The 21,383-nt window shown below is 41.4% G+C and overlaps 1 long non-coding RNA gene across 1 annotated transcript; it reads right to left on the minus strand.

Moving 5' to 3' along the window:
• Positions 1-13,276: 13,276 nt before the first annotated feature.
• Positions 13,277-15,295, minus strand: LOC145450915 (uncharacterized). The gene is made up of 3 exons (XR_013918636.1): positions 14,832-15,295; positions 14,597-14,757; positions 13,277-13,386 (listed from the first exon to the last, which is right to left on the minus strand). It is a non-coding gene; the product is annotated as an uncharacterized LOC145450915 (long non-coding RNA).
• Positions 15,296-21,383: the final 6,088 nt, after the last annotated feature.

Here is a 21,383-nt window from a genome sequence, read left to right on the forward strand (position 1 = left end):
AACTCAAAAAATGAGAATTATGATTCACGCCTTTTTACGGTACTGTACCGCATTCTTCATGGATATAAGGATTTCCACGGTTATTTAGAAAATGGTAATAGTTGGAAAAAAGCGCATAAACCGGAGAAATAGTTGGTAAAAATCGCGTAAACCGGAGAAATAGTTGGTAAAAAGCGCTTAAACAAGAGAAATAGTTGGAAAAAAGCGCTTAAACAGAGGAGGGGGCCCTCCTCAAACAGGGGGGGCTGGGCGACCGCGAACCTCGCCTACCCCAAAAGCCATCACTGCACTGGTGAAGTGACCTCTTTTCATTATGCATGGAAGCTGATTCGGCTCTCCAAAGATTTTGAAGCTCTGAAAATCTTTTGTGGATGACTGGCAACATTCTTTCCCTCAACGGCTACTGTTGAAGCCGATATTTCCCAGATTCGCTGGGCGAGAAATGAATTTAGGAGTAACTTAGCTGACCTGAGTCTGGAAGCACTGTTACAGTGAAAACGATTTAAGTCTCTTTAACGGCTGTAACAATCAGCTGTTGAGCGTGTTTGTTAGGCTTTTTTTTCTTTTTTCTCCGCTAATTGGCACCAATTCCGATGGATACTGCGCATTTTGTGGTTTCGTTTGATATTATTAATCTATGAAATCGTTAGGTTTTTTCTTCTTATTGCTTGTTGGCACTGATCATAGGTGGATGCTGCACATTTAGTGGTGTCTTTTGACAAACTAGCCCAAATGAAGCGTTTTTATGACTAATTCGAGGCTGAAACTATCTACTTAGAGGACGATGCCAAAACTGCCAAAAAAAATAATCGAAAAATGCCGAAAATAAGTTATTTTTGGCAATTTTGGCATAGCCTATGCCAAAAATAACACGGCCTGGTGATATGCCATACAAAGAACCAGCTGATTCGTCATCTGCCATTGCTGTCACGGATAAATCAAGATGGGGTAATTGCGACAGCAGCATATGTCAAGGTAGTAAACACGGCGATCAGCAGATAATGTGTGTCGAATGTCGGAAATGGTTTCACAAGTCTTGTCTCGCCGATGAAAATGTTTCTGAGATGACATACTTCATTTGTTACAGGAACGACTGCTTAGCTGCAAAACTTGAATCGTGAACTTTTGTATTTGACTTTTTACTCTGTGTTTTGCCATGACTGTAAATATTGTCATCGTTTCATTTGTCGTTTTCGTTGATGAAGTGTCATGTGTTAGCAAATAAGGAGTAGTCAAGCGAAGCAGGGGTGGAATGCTCAAGCCAGAGGTGGTCAAAGCAGTGTTGGGATGACTCGAGTCATGACTTGACTCGAGTCAGACTCGAGTCACCTTTTTCGTATGACTTGACTTGATTCGAGTCACTTTGCAGAAATGACTTGACTTGACTTGACTCGACGCCTCAGAAATGTGGATTGACTCGTGACTCGGAGTAAAAATTCACGAGTCAATTTCAAGTCATTAAGTAAACGGTGTCGATTAAATCACCCTATATTATGTATGTTTTGGTTGTTAGCGATGCGCTGGTGTCACTTGTGAGAGCAACCAGTCTTCAATAATAGTAAGTTCATAATAGTAAGTCCATTGTTACATCACAAATAAATTGACCGCTTACGAAACCATCTCACCTACGTTGTCGTAGTAGCAGTAGATTTATCTAATCGCATCGTATCTTTGTTTCTTAGGCAGCTTATAGTGCGTACATTGCGCAGTGCTCACCTTTACCAACACTCTTGTATGATTTAAATCGAACTAATATAGTCCATGCCTTTATATTCTCACGGAGGTGTAGGTGGGTAGTGCCTAATGTACCACATCAATTTGTTCAACTTCTCGAGGCTTCGTATTCGATCCTCTATATTGGATGATAAAATCAGACTGTAGCATGTAGCTATACAGTTGCTCACGTATTTTATTATCAGTTCTACGTGTGCGTGAGCGATACAACACCTTTTTGCATGAATACCTAACTTTATAATCGTCATTTGATTCAAGATGAATGGCCAATTAATCTATCCTTCACACAGTTAGCAAAATGCAATAACGTTGGATCATCACATATCCTTCGAAAATTCAATTTGACTTGAATCGTGACTTGACTTGACTCGACTTGACTCGAGTCACCTCCAAAAAACGAGTGACTTGACTTGACTCGAGTCACCTTTGATAATCGATTGACTTGACTTGACTCGAGTCAAAATGTGCAATGACTCGAGATGACTCGTGACTCGAATGTAGTGACTTCATCCCAACACTGGGTCAAAGTAGTCAAGAAAGCTACTCAAGTAGAAGTAGAAGTAGCGACGATAAAATCTACTCAAGTACGAGTAGAAGTAGTTCTTACATGAGCCACCCAAAACTATTTGAAGTAGAAGTAGAATAGACTGACTTTAAATCTACTCAAGTAAGTAAGTAGTTTTGAAAATAGTCTTAATTCGTTCGCATGGACTGTCAAAAGCTTAACTATGCCTAAGGTACAGAGAGCTTGATTCATATTGATGCATCCTAGGAGGTATTAACTATCGACAGAATAAGCATTCTTCCGTATCATGGGATGCAAATTATAGTTTTGATATGAGAATGCGATGCTAACCCTTTGTTTACTAGAAAACCTAGTGTTAGAGAATATCATGGCATGGCGCCCTACCCCATATGATAAGGCCCAGAGTTTAGGCGAAGAGCAATACGGAGAAGTTGTATCGGATACGGTTTCAACATTTTGCGCGATTAGTATACGTTAATAACAAATATTGTGGATCGTTAACGTTATATTTAATGTAGCTTTATTTTCGGAAGATAGAGGATTACAACACTTGTTTTTATGCTTCAACATGTACTCAAAGTCAACATATCAACATGTACTCAAAGTATAGGAGCTCTGGCTGCATGCATGTTATTTTGCTTTGCGACATAAAATACCGCCCTTTGACTATCCCGCGTCATTAATCGGATTTGGTTTCGGCCTTCTTAGATATGACTAGAACCAAACACGGCTTTGTTCACTCCGATTTCTCAAGTCACATATGTTATCGATAACGAATTCTCTCGCAACTCCGGTTTAAATTTCACATAATATGACTTCATCATGTCTCATTCCCCTCTCAGAACTCCAAAAATTATTCCCCCGTAATTGTCGATTTACGAGTTGGGTAATTCGGCTTTTTAACTCCAAATCCTCCCAGACTCGCAGATACGAGGTTTCCGATGACTCCTTAAAACCGTCTTCCAAGTGTGCCACGCCGTACACATTAATTTTGTGCACGCAAAGCTCGGTGGTTATGACGCAACTCGCCATTTACTTTGTTGTTCTCTGTTTGTACTCCGTGAAAACAGCCACGAAATTCCTCAGGCTCAGACTATATTGGGAGATTAAGCTACTTCTACTTGACAAACTTAAAATAGCGAAAAGTAAGTAAGTAGATCACCAAATATTACGAAGTAGAAGTAGAGAAAATCAGATCTACTTGAGTAAGTACCAGAAGCAGAGGTTTACCTCTGGTTAAAGCTATAGTGAAAACACCGCGATATTGAGACCAGACATGGGGTGATTACTCAATGAACGAAATCGATTGCGATTCTGATTACTTATTAATCACGCGATTGCGATTACGATTACAGCAAAATCTGAAAGTAGTCGATTGCAATTACCATTACATTGGAAAAGTAATCACGATTACATTTAGCAGATTATGTCAGTATCAAAGTCATATTCGCCTCAAACTGGTATAGATAAATTTTCCGCTGTTTCCGCTGCTTCGGCTACGCTCCGTTTTCCGCTAATTTAGATTCCACAGCAAGCAGATTATGTCAGTATCAAAGTCCTCTCTTTAATCGATGGTCAATCTTCCGTTAAATTTGCATCAAACTCGTATGGTCAACTTTTCCGCTGTTTCCGCCGCTTCGGCTACGCGTTCTCCGCTGATTCGGATTCCGCAGCCAGCAGATTATGTCAGTATCAAAGTCATATTCGCCTCAAACTGGTAGGCCTATGGATAATTTTTTCGCTGCTTCGGCTACACTCCGTTTTCCACTGATTTGGATTCCGCAGCGAGCAGATTATAACAGTATTAAAGTCTGCTATTTAATCAATGGTAAATATTCCGTTAAATTTGCATCAAACTCGCATGGTCAACTTTTCCGCTGTTTCCGCAGCTTCGGCTACGCGTTTTCCGCTGATTTGAACTCCGCAGCCAGCATATTATGTCAGTATTAAAGTCATATTCGCCTCAAACTTGTATGGTTAACTTTTCCGCTGTTTCCGCTGCTTCGGCTACACTCCGTTTTCCGCTTATTTGGATTCCGCAGCGAGCAGATTATGTCAGTATAAAGTCCTTTCTTTAATCGATGGTCAATCTTCCGTCAAATTTGCCTCAAACTCGTATGGTCAACTTTTCCACTGTTTCGGCTACGCTCAGTTTTCCGCTGATTTAGATTCCGCAGTCAACAGATTATGTCAGTGTCAAAGTCCTATTCGCCTCAAACCGGCATGGTTAACTTTTCCGCAGTTTCCGCTGCTTCGGCTACACTCCGTTTTTCGCTGATTTGGATTCCGCAGCGAGCAGATTATGTCAGTATGAAAGTCCTCTCTTTAATCAATGGTCAATCTTCCGTCAAATTCGCCTCAAACTCGAATGGTCAACTTTAAGAAATTGAACATTAAACGGCAACGACCGATTTTGCTGCTTCGTTCCGCTTCGCCAAGGCTGGAGTGGAGAATTGTTTTGCATAAGCGACTGTAGGATTTCTGGTAGGCTTACCATATTTTGGAAATCAAAAAAGAGGACACTTTTTCAAAAATTTGCAACTTGCAAAACCGGAGTAAAATTCTGAAAAACCGGTTAATTTTTCCCACTTTGAAAAAAAAAGGTCGTCACTTCTGCTCAGAGCTCAAAATAACGTTTTTTACTCCACATTGCCAGGTGGATGACTAAAAACAAACAAACAAAAAAAGGTCATCTTTTCGCTAAAATCACCGTTTTTCACTCCGAAGTACCCGCCGGAGCTTCACTTCTGTGCTAATATGCGGCATATCACTCGCAATTTGCTCTAAATCTGCCTAAATTTTCAGAAAAGAGGACAAAATCTCAAAAATAAGGACAAGCGGGCGTCCTCCGAGGACACTTTCAAAAAAGTCAAAAAAGAGGACAAATCCTCTTAAAAGAGGACGTATGGTAAGCCTAATTTCTGGCAATCCAAAAGCTATCTTCCCGAGCGCAGAAATTATTGAATCTGGTCTTGATCGAAAGCTACTGTTGCACCGATTTCGAAAATATTAATTAAAATAATGATCAGGCACTGATCCACCTAGAATCCGTCCTCCAATCTGAAATATCGGCATTGTTCGAACAATGGGAGAGTCGCAACGGGTCATTGTTATGGCCATTGTGCTGCGGTTACCCGATTGTTCTGAACAATGCCCATATTTAAGACTTGGAAGATAGATTCTAGGTGGATCAATGCCTGATCAATATTTTAATTTATATTTTCGGAATCGGTGCAACGGTAGCTTTCGATCAAGACCAGATTCAGTAATTTCTGCGCTCGGGAAGATAGCTTTTGGATGACAGTTAAGGTGTGACGCCAAAATGGGGGACCTGATCCTCAACTACCAATGTCATTCTGTCAGAAAACGTCCACGTGTTACTACGGAAACAGAAAAAAATAATGTCCACGCATATCAGTCATCGTCGTCGCCCACTATGGTATGCTCTTACAACTGAGTTCACATAAAAAAAAGAAATATCTGGCACAGACTATGTTTCTGAGACTAGATGAATTTATTGTGAGGAATTTTGCATTATCAAACTCGAAAAGCAGAATAAGGCAAAACACAAATCCGTACTTAGTAAGACGACCATTTACATGAGTTGAGACAATTGTGAAAAAACGGAAGTTGTTATCATTGAAGAACATGTTGAGAATTAGTTGAGCATAAAACAAAAAATTATTAACGACAGTCTCTAGTCTCAGGCGGGCTTATAAGGATTTCAGTGAGGATTTATTTAAGTTGTGATACTTCTGACGGTGTTGCTCAACAACTTGCAGCAGACTTTCCTTTTGGAGTTCATCATCTGTGATGATCGAAGCAAAGTCTGCGTGAGTTTAACTCCTCGTTCGGCAGCGTTATTGACGACTTTGACATTACTTACAAAATTGCTCATTTCATTGTATGATTGATATTGAGGCCATTGCTTCACATGCTGATTCAACCATTTTCCAGAACAATCAAATTAGTTGAACAAATGCCATGACTGAGGGCCAACTAAATCAGCCAAGTGGTGTTCCCCTCTATGGTAATTTCTGATGAGAGAATGGATGGCCTGGCTAAGGTGGCCTAAGGATGCGGTTTTTCAACTTTCAGTAGGCGGCTTGCAATGCTTTTTCTGATATAGTAACTTTATTTTTCTGAGAATAGGGCATCAAGCACAGTTTCCTCCACAATGTACCATGGATGCTTCTTCCACTTATTGAGAGCAGATTCAGCAGCAGCTTTATTGGTAGTTGTGTAACCGCGTATCTCCTGAATGAACCGCAGGTCGTTTCCCGGCGAGTCACAGCCAATACTGCAGTCAAGCGAAGCAGGAACATAGAGTAAGCTTAGAAACAAGTTCATGCGCTCCAGTTGAGTAACGAAATTTGACGAGTATTGCATCTGAATAGCCCACATGAACATGTTCTGAGAATATAGAATAGTCCCCATCCACATGACATGTGGTACATTTGCTTAATAGGTAATATTCTTGCCATATTCCATATTTTGACAACCTACTCAACGGTTTGAAGAAGACAGTCCTGTGTTTTGGTAGTTTTAGGACATTCCTCTTTCAGATACAGCAAATACTGTAGAACCTGGCGTCAAGTAGACAACTTGGAGATAATAATACACTCAGATGGATATCCGACCAAATAATGAACATATTTCGATCTTGTTATTGGCGGGTCCAGTACAACCTTTCAGACAACGTTTCAAACATCCTCCTTCAACCAAGTTCTAGTCTACCATCAAATTAGATAATTTGGTATCTTACAATAGAGCTATCTACATGTCGATTATATTTACCCGATAGTGATTATTACGTAGGGGTACTCCCCGAATGGCGACAGCTTACCCGACAGATTCGCCGTTTTACATGTCACAGGTTTATCTCTCGAAACTACACATCGCATTACATTCGATAGTTTATAATTAGTTTATTAACATTCATCCATGTGATGTTTTCCATTGCATAGTTGTCAGAGGCAAATAAGAACACATATCACTGCAAAAGGAGTCGTTTGGAACTGTGAAATTTTAGGCAGCCTATTGATGTGCCATGTATATTCCGAATAGGAACGGTTCTCAACGCGAATAACCTTAGTGAACACTTGAAGTTCACAAATATACCCCCACAAACATTTTTACAGCCTAAATTATAATGTGTTTGGTAAAGCGGGTTGTTTTGTATCGGAAGCTAAATTGGCTCTTCCGTATCAGGTTCGTTTCTTACGGTACTTTAGAGATATCGCCATTCGCCATATAATTATATCCACAGGTGCTAAAAGTCACTTATAATGTTATAAAACTGACTTAAAACCAATTATTCAGCCATGGAAATACCCAAACCAAACTAAAATCTCAGGACGAAGGTTTCCGTTACCCGATATACGCGATTTCCCCTGCTGTTTTATCGGGTAACCTCGCGAGACAATTTTGCCCGACAGATTTCCCGACAAATTTGCGTCGTCTGTGACGCACGAATGCGTAACCTTACGTCGGGTAATTTGTCGGGACATTTAGCGACATGTAGATAGGCCTAGTATAGGGTTGCCACACGTCCGGAATTTCCCGGACATGTCCGGAATTTCACTGAAAAATCTGCGTCCGGGAGGAATTTCTGAAATAAGCCTAAATGTCCGGAATTTTGAAGGCTGGAAGCAGACTCAAAAGTTTTTCATAAATCAACATAAACAATACTATTTTCAAGCAGATTTATGCTATTCAAAGTTGTTCTTCGCGCCGCGCGCGAGCTATTGCAACGTATGATGATATTAGTATGGGCACCAGGCACCACCCTCGCCAAAAATGCAATCAAAATAAATATAAATAGCCTAACCATCATTTACTGAAATAAGTCTGATTGTAATCACAATTACAAGCTAATGGTAAAAAAATAAGAAGAAAATCGGTCTGGTGTAAATGACCATAGTAGTCGACAAACACCATGAATAACCCCCCCCCCCCCCCCTAAAAAAAATAAGCTAACGGTATATTCCTAGAGTTGGTTAAGGACGATTGGATGCTTCAATCCCAGACAGTGGTTCCAAATCTTGGGGTCGTCCGCCTTTATCTGTGGATCGTGATGATGTTGGACGTAATCAGCTTCCTAGGCCGTGAGTAAGTATTGGCAAGCTGAATTGTTGTAGTAATCACTAATCAGCTTATCAAGTTTTGAGCTTTGCCGCGGAACATTTTTAAGTGGAAAATGAGGTCGCGACCATAAAGGTTGGAAATCACCGGATGTGCAAGCTGCTGGTGCATTTTATAGTAGCCTAATATATCGAAGAATCAATATTACTGACATAATTAATACATAAAATTCAACAGCCAAATGCATATAGTAAAGGCCCAACAAGTTACATCGACTGCCCTGTGGTGTGCCTAAGATCAGTGTTTTTTTTTTGGGCGGAAGGGGGGAGAAAAAATGTTGTTTAGGATCTGATTAAAACACATAAACAGATACCCGCACCGACCTAACTGTAAAGCAGGGCTGCCAAACACAATCCTGACAGGCCAAACACGGCCTGCCAGATGATTTCTTCCTACCCGTGGAGGAATCTATTGCAAACCCTAGCAAGTAGCAATCACCAGAGCTCACATTACAGATGGCCCAATTCTTGACCTATGTTCCACTTCATTCCTGTATAGCAGGGGCGGGCAACTTCTCCAGTTGGCGGGCTGGATATAGAAAAATTATGTACTTGGCGGGCCGGATTGCTGAATCGATACATTATTCGTCCATTTACCCACATATACAAGGTGTAAATCGCACTAAATGTATGCATTTAATGACAGCAATGTCACTTCAAAGCCATTTATCGCCGATAATGACGAAGACAATGTGAATTTGAGAAAAGCATTGTCATACAGGCGCCGCCATGTCTGCTTCTCTCTGATCAATCAACACACGCAGCAATCACTAATTAAGATTTCAAGGCGTTCGATAAGCCCAGTACGCCAAATTTATCAAGATATCAGTTCATTAGGGCTGAATAGGTGAAGTGATAGCGCCGTTGTTCAACTGTGTGGCCTATCTTATCTTGATATTGAATTCATGCGGAACGCGGCTTCTAAAACATTTGAAAAGTGGCCCGCGACCCGTTTTGAGTTCGCGACCCCTGGCATATCCGGTGTCTTACAGAAGCCTAGAAGTGTTCCGTGCTACAAGTCGGCGGCTACGGAATCAAAAATAAGGAATCTCGGCCTGGTGTAAATGACCATTGTAGTCGAGAAACACCATAACTACCACAAACGATATTAGGGTTATGAGTACATGGTAAATGCCGATAATGCAACTCTTCCCGTTTCGACGAACTTACGAGTAAGCTCCACTCTCGCACGCAGTGCAGTGCGCAATGCGCATACATGTATTGTATATAATAACATAGAGTCACTAAAATTTGACGTAGTAAGCAAGTAGCGGGGAATCTCGGCAGACTGTAGCCGCGGGCCGCATTATCATGTAAGACGGAAAACTGTCCGTGGGTCGGACAAAATCCCTTCGCGGGCCGGATCCGGCCCGCGGGCCGTATGTTGCCCGACCCTGCTGTATAGTGTACTGTTTACAGTCGATGGCCAATGCTTTGCTAGTGTGACGTCATATTGGCGGTCAATGTGTTACACCTCATTTTAAAATCCGCTAGTGGGCGCTAAAGAGCGTCCGGAATTTGCTTCACAAAAATATGGTAACCCTAGCCTAGTAACACTAAAAGTGAGGCAAATATTACATACCTTTCAGTAACATTTACTAGCTTAACACCAGCTTAAAATATCTGCGCATCTGTACTCGACTCACAACACGATTGTGCTTCTTCGGTATACGATTCATAACAACGGTGCAACCAATACATGTTTCCCATGAACACGACAGACTGGTTGTTTTTGGTAGAACGAAGATACATCTGGCATATATAGGACTGCATTTCAGTACAGTTTCAGAAGTCGATATATTTCCCATCCGTGCACAGCCGTTTTGAACTGATAACTTCACAAAAGCCGTGAACCAATGACACGGTCAACACTACGGAAAAAGATATGACGTCAACACTCTGGTGAATCGTCAGTAGTAAGGAGAATCGACCCGTGGGTCTTTGGGGGCTTTGCGGGCAAGGAAGATCGTGACGAAAATGACCAAAATCGCTCATAGAGGTGTTTTTATGTACTTAACTATCATTTGGAACTACGCAAAACAAGTTTCCAAAAAAATGTCCAAATCTGAACAACCCTAGTCACCAATGACCATTTATTGCCTATTTTAAGTCAAGTCCAAGAATATGAACAGTTTACAATAATTCACCTTAACATAAGGTCCTTGCATTGTCATTTGGATGAGCTGAGTGATTTAATTGCTAGCTTAAACAGTATACCTTGCTTGATTGCCATATCGGCAACCAAGCTAAAACCCAGCTAGCACGCCCACTTGGTATCCAGGTGGAATTTAAGTGGTTAGGTGGGATGGATGATCGGAATGGGTTAGTAACATGTAACCCACATCGAAACCAAGCGGGATTTCCATCCATAAAGATGCGTGGTTATACCATACCAATCCCAGGTAGATTGCAATAAGTCTCTTCTAATTGTACCTATCAATTTGAACTCGGGGAAGGTTTACTTGTTGAGTTTTTGATATCAAATCATGTTGAAACATGAGAAACCCACTTATAGAGGAGCTCAGATTTCCCATATATCACCCACACAGGAACCAACCTTATTTTCCATCAATGTTATTTGGTTTATTTCATCGAATAATAAAGGTGGTTCCGTATGTAGTAAAGTTTTCTAGCTATTATGCTATCCCTGTTGGTTGCTCGAACCTCGAACATTAAAACCCCTACCATGCTTTACCTCGTCAATGTGATTTGAACTATTTAAAATTGACCGTTTGTCACACTGAAGTGAACTTAAATTTCCGTTGCTAGAGTACTCAATTCCTCACAGCGTGCGTTATAATTTTCTTGCGTAGATCCCATTACCTTTATCCCTTATCTGTATCTATTATTTTTAACTCAGGATTAATTTTACTCGTAAAATATCTGTGATCAAATAATTGGAACTTGTTCTTTTCGTCAATGAAGAATGGTCGACTTTTCATAGGGCTCCCACATGTGACCGAGTAGTTTTCCGAAAGAGATCCTTCTTTTATATTTTCCTACAGCAAGGTTTGTTCATCTATAGAGTAAAGTCATATTATAATCGGTTTCCGATTTATTCATTTGCGATGCTGGTCGCTGGGACATTTCCAAATTGAATTCCACCTCCATATGAGTTGAATTCGGGTACTGGTGACGATAAGCGCCTAAGAATCGGGCGGCCTCGGTTCGACTCCCGTCGGAGGTTTGTCCGAGCTCCTCTTCTTGCGACATGAGACCCGAGAATGACTCGACGAAAGAATGCACTCACACACGAGTTATGGAAATCGCTAGCAAGGGCCCTGGCCTCGAAAATGGTCAACATCGAGAGTAACTGTGACGGCGGGCACTCTAAGCCGAGGTAGATGTCAGTCTAAAAGACGGCAACTGCGCGTCGGTCGGCATCCTCCTATCTGTTCATTACATCGCTTTCTATCTTATCGTATTGTACATTGTGTGTGTCTTGTTCAGTTGAAAATATAACTCAACGATTACACTTAAACAGTGATGACGGCCTCACTCACCCACCGTAAAGGTTATTATATACTCAGATTACCGTATATATTGGTTTGCGTGATCCGAGGTAGCAGGTTCCAGGTATGTACTGTACAGTATACAATGTTAAGTTAACTAACGTGTAGGGTTTACCTATCATCTCCTAGCACATCTCTACGTCGACTTCTCGGCCCACATACACTGCTACTGCTACTGCTACAAGGACCGGGGTCGTAATATTGTCTTCGCTGCCAGCTAAGTGGGTTACCCACATGGTCCCCCAGAAAATACCTCTGTAATATGGGGCCAAAAATGTACGGTTCCCGCTTGATTTCCCCAGCTGGTTACCACAATTCATCTCACCTCGATACCTTGTGGTACCCAAGTAGGCGTGCTACCTGGGAAGGTGACCCGAATACCTCAATAGACACTTACGTGACCTTTGACACAACCAATCAGGTTGCAACAGGATGTAAACAAAGAAGAAGGCCGGGCAAGCTTACTATGAGCGCTTATGGGAAAGGGTTGATAAGTGAAGGTTTTTTCGCAAAATTACATTGAATTGGGAATAGATGGCTTTGGTGAATGGTATTAATGTAGAACTAGTATGTATTTGCAGTGTTCTAATCTACAATAAACATGAATGGTGGCAAGCACTCATCAGCATGGTAAGTCCAACTGAATGGATTTCTGACAACTTTTCGGATGAAGCAACTATTGCTGTATTGTCCTTAGACCTTAGTCGTACACAATAGGATTGTCGTACCGAAAGCATGTATTAGATTAATCTTGAGTCAGGATATGTGGGGTATTCATTATGTAGGCTTGGCGTTATAAGCGTTCTATTTATGAAATCGTATATAGTACAGTCTACAGTCTGCATCATTATCTAGCAAATTACTGTTACACTGGACACTTGTCTGCATATTCAATGATCAATGATCATATTAATATGATATATGTTAGGCAACATGATCCGTTCCAAGCTGAAATCGTCATTTTTTTTGTTCTAGCCCATGTATTGAATCAATCAGGACAAATGCCGGATAACGACTGCGCTAATAGCCTGTGTAACTTGGAGATGGCTACCCAGTCCGTTCCTGGTGTGCGCTTGTACCTTTCCCAGAGCCAATAACATGCATGGAAGAATGTAAAATCTGGATAAAGGCATGTGGACTTTCTTGCAGTCATCTGAATTCTCATTTTATTAATAAAATGACATATCTATTATTGTAGGCCTACCAAAAATACGGAATCGTGACATAATTTAGATGAAACAATTCTGTGTTTCAAAATGAGTTCAATCTGAAATGCAGTCACACTTGATGCCACAATCGACTTGGTGTGTCTCGTTTTATTCCACTCCAGTTTTGTAGCTTGATGGTCTGTCTTGAAATTGTTGAGAGCAATATATTCAATAATGAGATGAATAGTTGGAATTGGTAGCGGTGATATGTTGCATAAGTCGGACGAGTACGCCTTGATAGGTGCCTGCACAGCAGTGTTGCTCTGTAAAATAAACATATTATATATTTTGTGCAGGCTTGATGGATATCTTATATTCTTATATGAAGCTGCAGAAAGAGGAAGTCGATGGATAAAACGCAAGAAAATCAAATTTCTGGAAGAAGTAGAAGCACAAAACAGGAAACCCGTCCAGGAAAATTACAAATTGACGGACAATTATTGCTGGAAAATTACAAATTGACGGACAATTATTGCTAGTGAAGTTCAGTTCTCAGAGGAGCATCATAATGTCAAAAGATGCGGAGAAGCTGAAATTTTATGCTAGACCACATTAAATTCTTTCTGAATTGCCCGACTTATCCTACTGACGTCAAATTTATAGTATTGCTGTAAGCATAGTATTAAACCATTCGGTCAACCGTATATAGCTGCTTCATTAGATTTCGATTTGGCCATGTAGATATGTGGTTCTTAAAAGGACACCATTTGCATTCATTCATGATTTCTCAAAACTAGAACGAATATTGACTGTCAATAAATCACATACAACTTCGAAAGGATTGATGGATTGTGGTGCACTTACTTTTGTGCAGGAACTGTTCACAGGGACCATTTCAGATCGAAATATTAGTGAAATATGTGGATTCGACAAGAAATGTAAGACAATGATGGAGTTCAGCTATGGTGAACCAGGAAATGCTATCATGGCAGAGAAGAGATTCACCATTGAGTCTGAAATCAAGAAATTGAATCTAGATTTAAATATTCCTGCACATGATTTGGCACACCGTCAAATGCCTGAGCCAGACTGTTCCACAACAAGAAAGATGGCGAGAAAACGTATTCATATTGAACAGCTGATCGGAAGAATCAAGGAGTATAAAATTTTGTCTGGTGTCATACTATGCAGTATTGTGTATCAACTAACCAAATATGAACTAATTGCTTACTCTAATTCAAGATTGAAAATTAAAAATGACCGACGCAACATATTCGACAATTGTGCAAATTCAGTTCCATTGTGAATATTGTAATGCCTAATAGTATGCTACGGATTGTAATTGCGCGGTCACATGGTCAATGTGTACCAACAGTGCATGTCTATCCATACTATACTCCAGTGGTGTGCATTGAAGCTCATTTAGAGGCCCAATTTGTTGAATGAACAATTCTCCAGGAGAAAATGTTCTAGGACTATTTGTGTTTGGTGGAATGTCATAAAACTGAAGACACCAGATACACCAAAATCTACCTTGAGGCAGGAGTTGATCGGTTGCGCGTACGGTCGAGAGATTGATTGTCAATCACGATCGAGCTCACTGATGCTGATGCAAATCACAATGTAGTCCTTGTAGCTCCAGGTGCTGGATTGTCTTAATCAACGCATATATGCATGAGATCATATATCAGAACCTAATGTGAAAATAAATCATGGTTACAATATGTATTGCAGGAGTCTCTGAAAAAAAATAATTTTCATTACTTACCCTGTCTTACAAGTGCAAGCCGAATCAATAATGGATTTTCTGAGAACGTGTATTTCCATTGAGTATGATATCTCACTTTTCCGCAAGTTGCGATAACAATGGCTGTTCACTAGAATATTGCTTCCACAAAGAGTTGATTGTCTCCTCAATCTTTGTCCCTATGTCGTGCACGTAGCGCTCCATGAAATATTTCGTAGCTTTCTCCGCGGTGTTAGAAGAAGATGCTGTTCCACTCAAATCCAGAAATTCGATAGAATCTCCATAGCTTTCAAGTTTCATAATCAATACACCAAAATGGTGATGTGTGGCAGCAGCTGTATTTTATAGCATATATTTCTGAACATGAGATATGATTGAAAATTTCGCTCGAGACCGGCAGCCTATGAAATCGACAAAATATGCATTACAACAATCCTATAGTATGGTATACAACAATCATCGCTTAATCCGAAAAGTTGCCCAAAAACTTTGCATTTGGACACAGCACGCTGATGCGTACTTACCACCATTCATGTTCATCCTAGACTTAAAGCTGCAACTACATACTAGCTCTACGCTATTACTATTTATTAAGGCCAGTCATCCCCAATTCAACGTAAATTTGCTCAAAACCTTCATTTTCCAACCTTTTCCCATAAGAGCTCATAGTAAGCTTGCCCGGCCTTGTTCTTTGTTTACATTCTGCTGCAACTTGATTGGTTCGTGTCAAAGGTCACGTAAGTGTGTATTGATATCAGCGGCTACTTCTACCTAAATTTTCCTACACAGGGAATGGCTGGTGGTGTAGGACTTTACCTAAAGTCCTATATCAACTCGGAACAGGTTCATGAATATGACTTGAAGTGCAGTGGTGTTGAACAATTATGGGTGGAAATTTCTAATCCTAGAATTAGAAATAAGCATACTGTTGTTGGTGTCATCTATCGTCACCCTAACTTCACTATTTCGGAATTCACAAGTGAACTCAGTAGTACTCTCAACAAACTGCAGCAAGGAAACATCCAATTTTTCATAATGAGAGACATACAATATTGATCACCTATCGGATTTAGCGCCGCACCAGGACTATCTCCTTATGCTACGATCTAAAGGAGTTGCTTCCGTTATTTCAAAACCCACTACAGTCACAGCTACCTCTTCCACCATTATTGATCACATATACACCAATCTTTCCATTATTAATAGCGCCAATATTGTTTTGTGTTGTGTTTAAACGGAGCCGAATGTTGGCTCCTGTTAATTGATTGTCCGCTGATTGCGATTGATTGGTGTCATCACATAATTACTTTATATAACGGTTGGTCGCGGTGTTGGGTTCTCTTTTGCTGCAATAAACTTCTGTCATAAGCCGACATCGTTCTTGGTGCCAATAGGGAATATAGGCTCTATACTGGCGTGGTGGCAGCTGTCAAGGAATCGAAACTCTCACCAAGAAAACGGAAATGTCAGACTCGGCGCGTGCACCGAAGCAGTGGTGTCTAACAAAATCGGAGACGATCACATCTTTTGAAAGCTGCAAGAGCAATCTCAAATACTGCTTGAGTATGGACGCTAACTTTGCACCATTCCTCGCCGATAACGCGACGTGGCAACGCTACACGAAAGCCGATGCTACACGTGGCTTCACCGACGACGACGGAAATGTTCCGGAGGACCGAAGAAAAACGGCCCATCAAAAAGTGAAATTGTTAGAACTCATGCTTGGTCAAGTAGCAAATTACTACCCGATCATCTCCAGAAACATGTTTATCCAAAAGAGCACATCTATGGAGTCGATTTGGCAAACTATCAGGTCTCACTACGGGTTCCAGCGAACAGGAGCCCATTTCTTGGATTTCGCAGAAATTCAACTCGAGCCAGATGAGAAACCTGAGGATTTGTTCCAACGTATAACATCATTCATAGGGATTTACCGAGACACGTGAAGCAGCGTTACGGCACAGAACTACGCAGCCGCACTCTTGCCTCAATTAAACCGGAAGTATCCCAGGCGCTAAGTTTCCTGATGGACGAAGAGAATGCTGCAAACGAAACACGCGTTGTGCGTTCTTACCAAGCTCCACCAAAAACTGCGGGTCAGGACAGACGACGACGCAATAAGGTGTGCCCGTTGTGCAAAGCCACGAAACGTCGGGTTACAGGTCACATCTCAGCCAGTGCTCATTCTTGCCAAACGACGATAGGCGATTCATCAACTCGCACTCGCTCGTTGTTAACGACGGAGAAGAGCCGATCAAAAATACCGACCATATTGACACAGTAGACTGTATTCACCCTGTCAGCCGTGTATCCATAAAATATTCTCCATTCCTACAGGTGTACTGCAACTCGCTATGCATCAACTTGACTTAGGATTCCGGAGCTACTGCAAATCTTATTCGAGAGTCGACAGCTAATCGTTTGAAGATTCCGATTGTCAAAACATCTCACCAGGCCTTGCAAGCAGACGGAGAAACTCGATTACCAGTTGTTGGAGAGATCTCGACGACTCTCAGGTTAGGAAAACATAAACTTGCGTTCCCCGCCCTGGTTGTGCGAAAGCTAGGTTCTGACGCCCTGGCTGGGATGCCATTTTTCGTTAAAAATGACGTTGGCATACGGCCAAGCCGAAACGAGGTTACTTTGGGCGACGAGAGGGTGAAGTGTCTGGATATCGAATCACTACCAACATTCAGTAAGACCCAAGTTCTGCGAACAAAGTACACTAAGACTATATGGCCTGGCGACAACCTCGAACTACAGGTAAATACAAATTCGTCGATTATTGTAGAGCAGGCTTACCATATTTTGAAAATGTAAAAAGAGGACACTCAGAGCTTAAATCACCACTTTTCCCTCCGAAATACCCGCCGGAGCTTCACTTCTGCGCCAATTTACGGCATATCACTCGCGATTTCTTCTAAATCTGACCTAAATTTTCAAAAAAGAGGACAAAATCTCAAAAAAGAGGACAAAAGTGCGTCCTCCGAAGACACTTTCAAAAAAGTCAAAAAAGAGGACAAATCCTCTTAAAAGAGGACGTATGGTAAGCCTATTGTAGAGCCGGTTTCATCGCACAGGATCACCTCCCAAGAATACAGGTGGCCGAGCACCCACGTTGCGGACGTTGAAGATGGTAAACTATGTCTTGTAAACGACACCGACCTTCCCATTAATGTCTCCAAACATGGTCACGTGTCGAAAATAGTAACTTTGGGGGACGCCCCCGAGGCCCCGGAAACCCTTCCCCCGGACACTCTACCCAACACGCTCGACTCACAACTAAGAGGTACTATACCTTGCGTCTCGATTGACCATGATGGTATTTTAGACGATGATATCCGCGAGCGGTTCTCCGAATCGATAAAACAGCATGCTTGCGTCTTCAACAAATCGATTGGTCTTTACAATAGGTCTCATGTAAATTTTGAGGCAGTCGTGAATATGGGCCCTACATCCCCAACCCAGCGGAAAGGGAGGGTCCCTCAGTATTCTAGAAACCGCCTCTTGGAATTGCAGCAGAAATGCGATCTGCTCGAGTCCCAAGGTGTTCTTCGTAAACCGGAAGAGTTGAGTGTAAGTTTAGAGTATCTGAACCCTTCATTTCCCGTGAATAAACCCAGAGGGGGTACACGTCTGGTTAACGGCCTTTTCCGACGTAGTACAGTATTGCAAGCCAAAGTCCTCACTGATGCCCGACGTAGAATCGACTATTCGAAAAAATGCTGGCTGGAAATATCTGATAAAGACTGACCTAACTAGCGCGTATTACCAGATACCATTGTCAAAATCATCAATGAAATATTGTGGCATCGTTACCCCATACAAGGGAACCCGCGTATACAGTCGTTGCGCTATGGGCATGCCAGGGTCCGAAACGGCTTTAGAGGAACTAATGAGTCGTATCGTTGGGGATTTATTACAGAAAGGAAAGATCGTGAAAATCGACGATTATTTGTACTGCGGCGGAACCAACCCAGTTTAAGCACTGGATAACTGGTTATCCTTCTTGAAAGCCTTGGCACCTTCCGGTTTGCATTTATCTCCCGACAAAACCGTGATTAGCCCGAAAGAGACGATGCTGTTAGGATGAGTTTGGCAAAATGGAAACCTTCGAGCAAGCTCGCATCGAATTTCCTCGCCCAGCAGTTGCGAACCACCAAAGACTGAAGGGACTACGCTCGTTCATAGGCGCGTATAAGGTACTGTCCAAGGTACTACCGCAGTGTTCTTATTTCTTAGCACCGTTGGATCATGCCGTTGCTGGCAGAGACTCGTCGAACATCCTGGGGTGGTCGGAGACATTACTGGGCCAATTCAAATCCGCTCAACGTCACCTCAATACAAACGAAACGATCTCGCTACCGGCACCAAGTGATAAGCTATGGATAGTTACGGATGCTTCACCAAAGGAGAAGGGCTTGGGCAGTAGTGTATAAGGATGATTTTATGGTCCCAATCAGAGCATGCCACGTCACAAGCTATGTTACGCATCACAAACTTTTAAAAACGGCACTTTCACGGAATCGAACCGACTACCTCTGACATCTGAACTAGGAACAATACCACTACACTACCGAGCCTAACCTAGCGACCTACGCTTATTTGAGACTATAAATAAGAATATATCCTTCATGCCCTCTGGTAGTCGAATGGAATAAAGAAGCGGAAGAGCGTAGCAAGCGATACCATATCACATTTAATTACTAATAGATATTGAAGCAAACGCATTATGTCTGAGATCACGTCCCGAGATGCATATAGTATAATAGAACGAATTGAACCGTGGAACTGGAAGAGATTTGCTCGCCTAAAACTTGAACTATCTGCTAAAGAAATTGAAGAATGTGAATATATGGATCGAAACAACTTAACAGAGCAGCGTTAGCAAATGATACAGACCTGGATACGAAAGAACGGTCGTCGTGCCACAATGAACAAACTAGAAGAATTGACACATAGTTTGCTATACTCAAGATAACTATTTCACAAAGAAGTTTACGTGACTATTTAAGTCACACATTTGATGCGAAGCCATTCATTACGAAATTGAGCAACGATGGGAAGAATAGTGATTGACGATGTTAAATTCGAGTCTCCAACAAGTATTACAATGGACCAAACTTCAAAGAGTATAATAGTAACGGGCATAGCGACGATAAAACTTGAGCGGCAATTCATAATAAAACGCCGTAAAGGATATACGTGGGTGATCATACGTGACGAAGACGAAAGAAAATCAATGAAGATTCATGAGAAAGATGTCCGCATAAACGGAAAGTGTATTACTATCAAGCAAGGAACCGCCGTGGAATTAAACAGCTTATTCATGAAAAATTGTTACAGACTAGAAATGAACGACGCGTCGCATCTCATACATTAATATATTTTTTTATTTCAATAGAATGAGTTTACAAGTATTTAATGGATGCATATTTCACACGTCTCAATACGCCCACAAAATACTTACATGCCCATGCTCGCTATCAATTGGAGGAGAAAGAACGACAATCGCACGAGACGTATTATCGATCGAAATACCCTATCCTTTCCGTATTAATTACTGCGACACGTTACCGAATCACACAGAGATAACAACACACGACGACACTATGATCATGAAAATTATAAATGGAGAAGTAAAAGGCATCGGACGACGACGACATCGAAGTATCATCATTTTAGAACGCCCGTGTATAATACGAATTTATGACTATGCTTCATTTATTCTGAACTACCCTACTGATTACAAATCGACTCAATACTTTTGAATACCATACTTTCGACTATGTACTTGCTTGCTCATGAATCTATGATACTCAGAATAAATCTCATTCATGTATATATGTGTATTCATTTATTCTCGAAAACAGAGAAGATGTATATTTATTCAGACGCATTCATCGAAAAAACATGTAATAACGTATTACATCAACGGCGTTGTTGTTGTTCAGCATGTCGAGCGTTTGTCGATTGAAATCCTCCCGATCTGTAGTTCGAAGATTGCCCAGCGAACGACTGCCATCCAGCGCTACGATCAGCGCTATTGCATTCAATTTGCCCATTCGGTTTGATATGTCTGTCAGTCGCTCCCAATACATATGACACAGGAGGGTGATCAGGATCGGTTACAATAACCGAAGGGGAATATATGACGTACTCATCAGCCTGAGTAATAGGCTGATAATGTTCGGTTCCATCGCGAATATAGGCCACAACCAAACCACCAAGGTGCTTAAGAGTGGCTCGATATTTTTTAATAGCTCCACCCGTAGACTGTACAAGAAGCTGTTTAGCCTTCAATTCCGATCCATTTGCCGCATCTATGCGTAGCTTTGTAATACCATTGAACACATAGAGATCGCGTCTGTAAGGTCCATCGAGTATGTAAGAGTCACCCCGAATTGCTAAACTACCCATACTTGAAAAATAAATCAGACATAAGTACAACCATCAATTAAATCTGTACGCAAATTTGTTTCGGCATCGAACTTGGTAGAACACCTTCTGATACCAGGCGTCGAGTATAAAACGTTACGAATGAATTTGCTTCCTTTACGGCGTATCAAGAAC

This window comes from Botryllus schlosseri, chromosome 11 (genome assembly GCF_051294905.1).
Source record: "Botryllus schlosseri isolate E-star chromosome 11, Bs_hap1, whole genome shotgun sequence".
In the NCBI taxonomy this organism is placed as follows: domain Eukaryota; kingdom Metazoa; phylum Chordata; class Ascidiacea; order Stolidobranchia; family Styelidae; genus Botryllus; species Botryllus schlosseri.